This window comes from Octopus bimaculoides, chromosome 30 (genome assembly GCF_046866305.1).
Source record: "Octopus bimaculoides isolate indiv1 chromosome 30, ASM4686630v1, whole genome shotgun sequence".
NCBI classification, from domain to species: domain Eukaryota; kingdom Metazoa; phylum Mollusca; class Cephalopoda; order Octopoda; family Octopodidae; genus Octopus; species Octopus bimaculoides.
The window spans coordinates 9,098,131-9,105,890 of record NC_142957.1 but is presented as its reverse complement, the minus strand read 5'-3'; positions in this window follow the sequence as shown (position 1 = coordinate 9,105,890).

Sequence of the window (7,760 nt, the reverse complement as noted above, 5' to 3'; positions counted from 1 at the left end):
CACTCCCAAACAGTGGAAGGAATCCGGGGGAGAGGGAGACCCAGGAAGACATGGGATGAGGTGGTGAAGCATGACCTTTGAATGTTGGGCCTCACCGAGGCAATGACAAAAGACAGAGACCTCTGGAGGTATGCTGTGACTGAGAAGATCTGGCAAATAAAATGAGTCCACAGCTGTAACCTACACCAGTGTCGCATAACCAGCCCACCCAAAAATACCTTGGATCGTAGGGCAACATGCCGTGCTTGAGGAGACCTATTGAGTCAAGTACATCAGCATCAGCAATATCAAAATCAAATCAAATGGAAATTGTAGTTGTGAGCCCTATGCCGATAGCACATAAAAAGCACCATTCGAACGTGGCTGATGCCAGTGCCACCTTGACTGGCTTCCGTGCAGGTGGCACGTATAAAGCACCATCCGATCATGGTTGAGGCCAGCTCCTCTGGCCCCTTGTGCCGGTGGTACGTAAAAAGCACCCACTACACTCTAGGAATGGTTGGCATTAGGAAGGGCATCCAGCTGTAGAAACACTGCCAGATCAGAGTGGAGCTTGGTGCAGCCTCCTGGCTTCCCAGACCCCTGTCGAACCGTCCAACCCATGCCAGCATGGAAAACAGACTTTAAACGATGGTGATGATGATATATACATATACATATATATATATATATATATAAAATTTAAGGAATGGAGAAAACGCATGTTATAATTGCATACTTTATTCCTACATATGTTTCAAAGGATTACAACCTATGTGATCCATAGGGATCTGTGGTGTTAAAATTGTAACCTTCTCTTCGGGGAATGCATGGGAATCATCTTAAACGTAAGCCATTATGACCGAATGTATATATACTAATATTTAGCAGAAGCGATAGAGACTCAAGGGAACGGGTAGTGTATATTTTGTGTCTTAAATGAAAGAAAAAGAGATTAATATATTAAAGGGTATTGAGAAGGAGAAAAAAGGGGAAAAAAGGAAAAACGGATATAATTTGTATTATGATATTTTCTCTTTCCATATTATTCTGGATTTGCTATTTACACATTGAATTGAACTTTATTGCATTTTGATTATAAGCATAATTAATAAGTTTATTATTATTATTATTATTATTATTATTATTATTTAGAAATGAATTATTTATCCCTTTCTGATGACTTCAGGTTCGACATATCTTGCCGCTATTTGCTTCTACTTGAATCGAATTTTATAACCTCAAGTTTTTGTATAGCAGTATTATGGATAAGGGAGGCGCAATGGCCCAGTGGTTAGGGCAGCGGACTCGCGGTCATAGGTTTAGATTCCCAGACCTGGCGTTGTGAGTGTTCATTGAGCGAAAACACCAAAAGCCCCACAAGGCTCCGGCAGGGGGATGGTGGCGAACCCTGCTGTACTCTTTCACCACAACTTTCTCTCACTCTTTCTTCCTGTTCCTGTTGTACCTGTAATCGAAAGGGTCAGCCTTGTCACGCTGAATATCCCCGAGAACTACGTTAAGGGGTGCACGTGTCTGTGGAGTGCACAGCCACTTGCACGTTAATTTCACGCGCAGGCTGTTCCGTTGATCGGATCGACTGGAACCCTCGACGTCGGAAGCGACGGAGTGCCGACAACATTATGGATAAACATGATCTTATATGACATTATTATATATTTATACACACATGAAGAAATAGTTTAACAGAAAGAAACTCAAATTTGTTTTTAAAATGCATGATTGACCGATGACACTGGAATTAAAGGCGCGTACACACATATATATATATACATATATATTGGCACTTGTAAACTTTATTATTTCTATGGGGCAGCGATGAATGATCGAACCAACAAGTAAGTAAGAAATATTCTTAAATGTAAATTTTGAATTTTGCTTTTGTTATAAAATTACATCTCACAGCTGCTAAAAATATTTTTTTTTCGGCTATAGAATTATTTCACACATCTGTTTATATTTTTCGTCAAACATTTGAAATTACTATGCCCAGTGCGACAGACAACAGGTACTTTGCTTTCAAGAAATTTTTCCTCAACTTCGACTCCATTGTAATTGAAGTTGCAAATCAAATATCTGGATAATTTTTGCTGTTTAACAATTAATATTCTTTTCTCTGTTGGTTTCCATGTCAATTTTTTCCCCCACAGTAATGTCTAATTTGATAATTTTCCATTTTCAAACAATCATGTCTAAATCGGGGCAAAATAACTAATGACTAATTTTAGTATTGGCAGAGTTTTGGATAAAAAATCTCCGTTTCGACGGTGATTTTTCGAATTTCTTTTCCACCACAGTCTAACTTTTTCTCATCTCCCTCCCTTCTTCTCTTTAACCCCCATCCACACCGATTTCAGCCAATTTTTTTTCTTTCTGTAGCACGCACTTTGGAATCCGGATGGATATAAAAAGAGGGGTAGGCCTAAGAACTCCTGGCATAGATCAACACACAAGGAACTAGAGAAAGGGGGACATTCATGGCGGAGTATAAGTAGAGAAGCGAGAAATTATGCGACATGGAATTCAATTATTAAGTGGCCTATACTCCGTGTTGGAGGGTTAAAGGCAAGAAGAAGACGCACTTAAAAACGATGGGAGAACCCTTTAACGGTTAAAAAAAAACAGAGAGATTATATTTTCACAAGAAAATGTATGTAAAAAAGATTATATTTTCACAAAGAAAAGGAGTACCAAAAGGGCTTCTCTCACGACCACACTCCATCTCAATAATTTCTTCTCGGTGGAGATGGTGTATATGTAATCTGGGTATACCCCCACTTTTAAATTTTGTTTTTTTTTTACGGAATCCTATGTTTCAGACCATGGAGAATCCGATTGTGGAAAAAAATTTTCAAAAATCTCAATTTCAAAATTTCGATCCCCGCCCCCCGGTTTTTATATAGATCCACAGGGTAAACCTAACCCTAACTCAAACCCTAACCCTAACCCTAACCCTAACCCTAACTTCGACTCCATTGTAATTGAAGTTGCAAATCAAATATCTGGATAATTTTTGCTGTTTAACAATTAATATTCTTTTCTCTGTTGGTTTCCATGTCAATTTTTTCCCCCCACAGTAATGTCTAATTTGATAATTTTCCATTTTCAAACAATCATGTCTAAATCGGGGCAAAATAACTAATGACTAATTTTAGTATTGGCAGAGTTTTGGATCAAAAATCTCCGTTTCGACGGTGATTTTTCGAATTTCTTTTCCACCACAGTCTAACTTTTTCTCATCTCCCTCCCTTCTTCTCTTTAACCCCCATCCAGACCGATTTCAGCCAATTTTTTTTCTTTCTGTAGTACGCACTTTGGAATCCGGATGGATATAAAAAGAGGGGTAGGCCTAAGAACTCCTGGCATAGATCAACACACAAGGAACTAGAGAAAGGGGGACATTCATGGCGGAGTATAAGTAGAGAAGCGAGAAATTATGCGACATGGAATTCAATTATTAAGTGGCCTATACTCCGTGTTGGAGGGTTAAAGGCAAGAAGAAGACGCACTTAAAAACGATGGGAGAACCCTTTAACGGTTAAAAAAAAACAGAGAGATTATATTTTCACAAGAAAATGTATGTAAAAAAAGATTATATTTTCACAAAGAAAAGGAGTACCAAAAGGGCTTCTCTCATGGTTTTTAAGTGCGCGGGGCTGAGGTGAGAAAGGAAAAAAAAAATCATAAATTTTCAAAAGGAATTTTTCATAAAAAGTCCACAACCACACTCCATCTCAATAATTTCTTCGGTAGAGATGGACTATATGTAATCTGAATCTTTCCCCCCTTATTTATTAATTTTTTTTACGGAATCCCACGTTTTAGGCTATGGAGATTCCGATTCTGAAAAAAAAATTTTTGAAAAATTTCACCCCCCGCCACCAAGCAGGCTATTTACATGCTAGAAATAACAGCCAAATCTCACAAAACTAGTGTTAGGGTTAGGTTTAGGGTTAGGGTTAGGGTTAGGGTTAGGGTCAGGGTTACGGTCAGGGTTAGGGTTAGGGTTAGGGTTAGGGTTTGAGTTAGGGTTAGGTTTACCCTGTGGATCTATATAAAAACCGGGGGGGGGGGGGGTCGAAATTTTGAAATTGAGATTTTTGAAAAATTTTTTCCAGAATCGGATTCTCCATGTTCTGAAACATAGGATTCCGTAAAAAAAAACAAAATTTAAAAGGGGGAGTATACCCAGATTACATATACTCCATCTCCACCATTTCTTCTTTTTAACTTTAGGGACGGGGTGTATTGAAAAGCCTAAAAGTAGATGTTTTTGCATATTCACAATCTCTGTTGGAGACAAGGTCGGAATCCGTAGAAAAGAAAAAAAAAGCACAAAAGGTGGTATGGTTATTCTCGGTGTCCTCACACACACACACACACACACGTAATTAAAAATGTTTAATCGGGGAATTATTTCATTCAATGCCTTTCTGTTAGAAACGTTTAGACCTTTGGCTGTTATTTCTAGCATAACCAGTTTTCTGGTGAGAGCTTCGTCTGCTTTCATTGCTGCTTCAGAAGAAATCTACGGATGCACAAACGCACAAAATGAAACAAATATGGACGAACTGTTCCGAAACACTCCCGAGTGGAGAACCGTTCTCAAAAATAGCCTCCGATTGTTTTCCCACCAAATCCCTATGCCCTCGGAATCTTCATAGCCCGGGGTTATATTTGCAGAAAATTTCATTAAAAAATATCCATTTTTCTGAAAGTTATGATCATCTAAAGTCCGTGGGTGGTGGGGAGGCTCCGGTCCCAGTCAAACTGTCTGACCCTTGACAGCATGGAAGACAGATGCTAAATGATGATGATGATGATGATGATGATGATGATGATGAGATATATATATATATATATATATCATCATCATCATCATCATCGTTTAACGTCCGCTTTCCATGCTAGCATGGGTTGGACGATTTGACTGAGGACTGGTGAAACCGGATGGCAACACCAGGCTCCAGTCTAATTTGGCAGAGTTTCTACAACTGGATGCCCTTCCTAACGCCAACCACTCAGAGAGTGTAGTGGGTGCTTTTACGTGTCACCCACACGAAAACGGCCACGCTCGAAATGGTGTCTTTTATGTGCCACCCGGACAAGCCAGTCCAGGGGCACTGGCAACGATCTCACTCGAAAATCCTACGGAAGCCAGTCAGGCGGTACTGGCAACGGCCACGCTCAAAATGGTGCATCTCATGTGCCACCCACACAAGAGCCAGTCCAGGGGCACTGGCAACGATCTTACTTGGCTTGCCGGGTCTTCTCATGCACAGCACATTTCCAAAGGTCTCGGTCAGTAGTCATCGCCTCGGTGAGGCCCAATGTACGAAGGTCTTGCCTCACCACCTCAGCCCAGGTCTTCCTGGGCCTACCTCTTCCACGGGTTCCCTCAACTGTTAGGGTGTGGCACTTTTTCACGCAGCTATCCTCATCCATTCTCACCACATGTCCATACCAGCGCAATCGTCTCTCTTGCACACCACAACTGATGCTTCTAATGTTCAGCTTTTCTCTCAAGATACTTACACTCTGACGGGTATTCACATTGACATTACACATCCAACGGAGCATACTGGCTTCATTCCTTGCGAGCTTACGTATGTCCTCAGCAGTTACAGCCCGTGTTTCACTGCCATGTAGCATGGCTGTTCGTACGCATGCGTCATACAGTCTGCCTTTTACTCTGAGTGAGAGTCCCTTTGTCGCCAGCAGGGGTAAGAGCTCTCTAAACTTTGCCCAGGCTATTCTTATTCTAGCAGCTACACTTTCAGCGCACCCACCCCCACTACTAACTTGGTCGCCCAGATAGCGGAAGCTATCGACTACCTCTAGTTTTTCACCCTGGAATGAGATAGAAGTTGTTTCCTGTTTGTTTACAGTCTTTATTGCACCTGAACATCTGCCACAAACAAAAACTAACTTGCTAGTTAACCTGCCTTTGATGTTGCTGCACCTCTTATGTGTCCATAGCTTGCACCGGGTACATCTTATATATATATATATATATATATATATATATATATATATATATATATGTATGTATGTATGTATGTATGTATGTATGTATGTATGTATGTATGTATGTATGTATGTATATATATATATATATATATATATATATATATATATATTATTCGTGGCTGTGTGGTAAGTAGCTTGCTTACCAACCACATGGTCCCGGGCGGGTTCAGTCCCACTGCGTGGCATCTTGGGCAAGTTTCTTCTACTATAGCCTCGGGCCGACCAATGCCTTGTGAGTGGATTTGGTAGACGGAAACTGAAAGAAGCCTGTTGTATATATGTATATATATATATGTATGTGTGTATGTGTTTGTATGTCTGGGTTTGTCCCCCCCAACATCGCTTGACAACCGATGCTGGTGTGTTTATGTCCCTGTAACTTAGCGGTTCGGCAAAAGAGACCTAAAGAATAAGTACTAGGCTTCCAAAGAATAAGTCCTGGGGTCGATTTGCTCGACTAAAGGCAGTGCTCCAGCATGGCCACAGTCAAAAGACTGAAACAAGTAAAAGAGTAAAAGAGTAAAGGAATTCCAAATCTGTCTGTTTTTTATGTTTTATTTATATTCTTATAATATTAATGTAGGATATAGAATATATAGTATATTCAGTAAAATGAAATGAAGTATTGATTGTCTTATTGAATAAATGAAATATTGAATATTAAATATTAAGTATTGAATATTAAGGGACTAGTATACTTTCTTGCATTTTAGCAATCTTCAAGGTCCCACGCTGTGACAGGAGTGTTATATGTTCAAACCAGCCAGATCTGGTCCAGATGCGAGAAGACTGCTGGTTTGGTCATGTAATGTGTATGGATGAGGACAGCTGCTTAAAGAAGTGCCAATCTCTAATTGTGGAGGGAACGTGTGGAAGGAGTACACCCAGGAAGACATGGGACAAAGTGGTGAGAAAGGATCTTCTCAGAGGCTATAACCTCGTTTTTATAGCTGAACCACTACCAGAACCAGAGAAGAAATATTGAGTTATGGAAACAAGGTCTGGATTCAAAGGGCCTCAGTGTTAATTTAACAAAGACCAAATAAGATGTAGGAAAACAAACAAATCACATTTAATAATGATGATGATATATTTATATATACATAAATACATACATACATACATACATATATATATATATATATATATATATATATATATATATATATATATGGCAGTGAAACATGGGCCGTGACTGCTGAGGACATGCGTAGGCTTGCAATGAATGAAACCAGTATGCTCCAATGGATGTGTAATGTCAGTGTGCATACTAGACAGAGTGTAAGTACCTTGAGAGAAAAGTTGAACTTACGAAGCATCAGTTGTGGTGTGCAAGAGAGACGATTGCGCTGGTATGGTCATGTAGTGAGAATGGATGAGCATAGCTGTGTGAAAAAGTGCTAAACCCTAGCCGTTGAGGGAACCCGTGGAAGAGGTAGGCCCAGGAAGACCTGGGATGACGTGGTGAGGCACGACCTTCGAACATTGGGCCTCACCGAGGCAATGACTTCTGACTGAGACCTTTGAAAATATGCTGTGAGTGAGAAGACCCGGCAAACCAATTGCGATCTAAATCTAAGGCCTCAGCCAGCCAACTTATGCGTACCTCCCTTCATTGGACACTAAACTCCGCTTGCAAAGACCTATTGAGGCAAGTGAAATCAAATTAAATTCGACGACTGGCACCCATGCCAACGTCGTCTCCTTCATTGGACACGAAACTCGGCTTG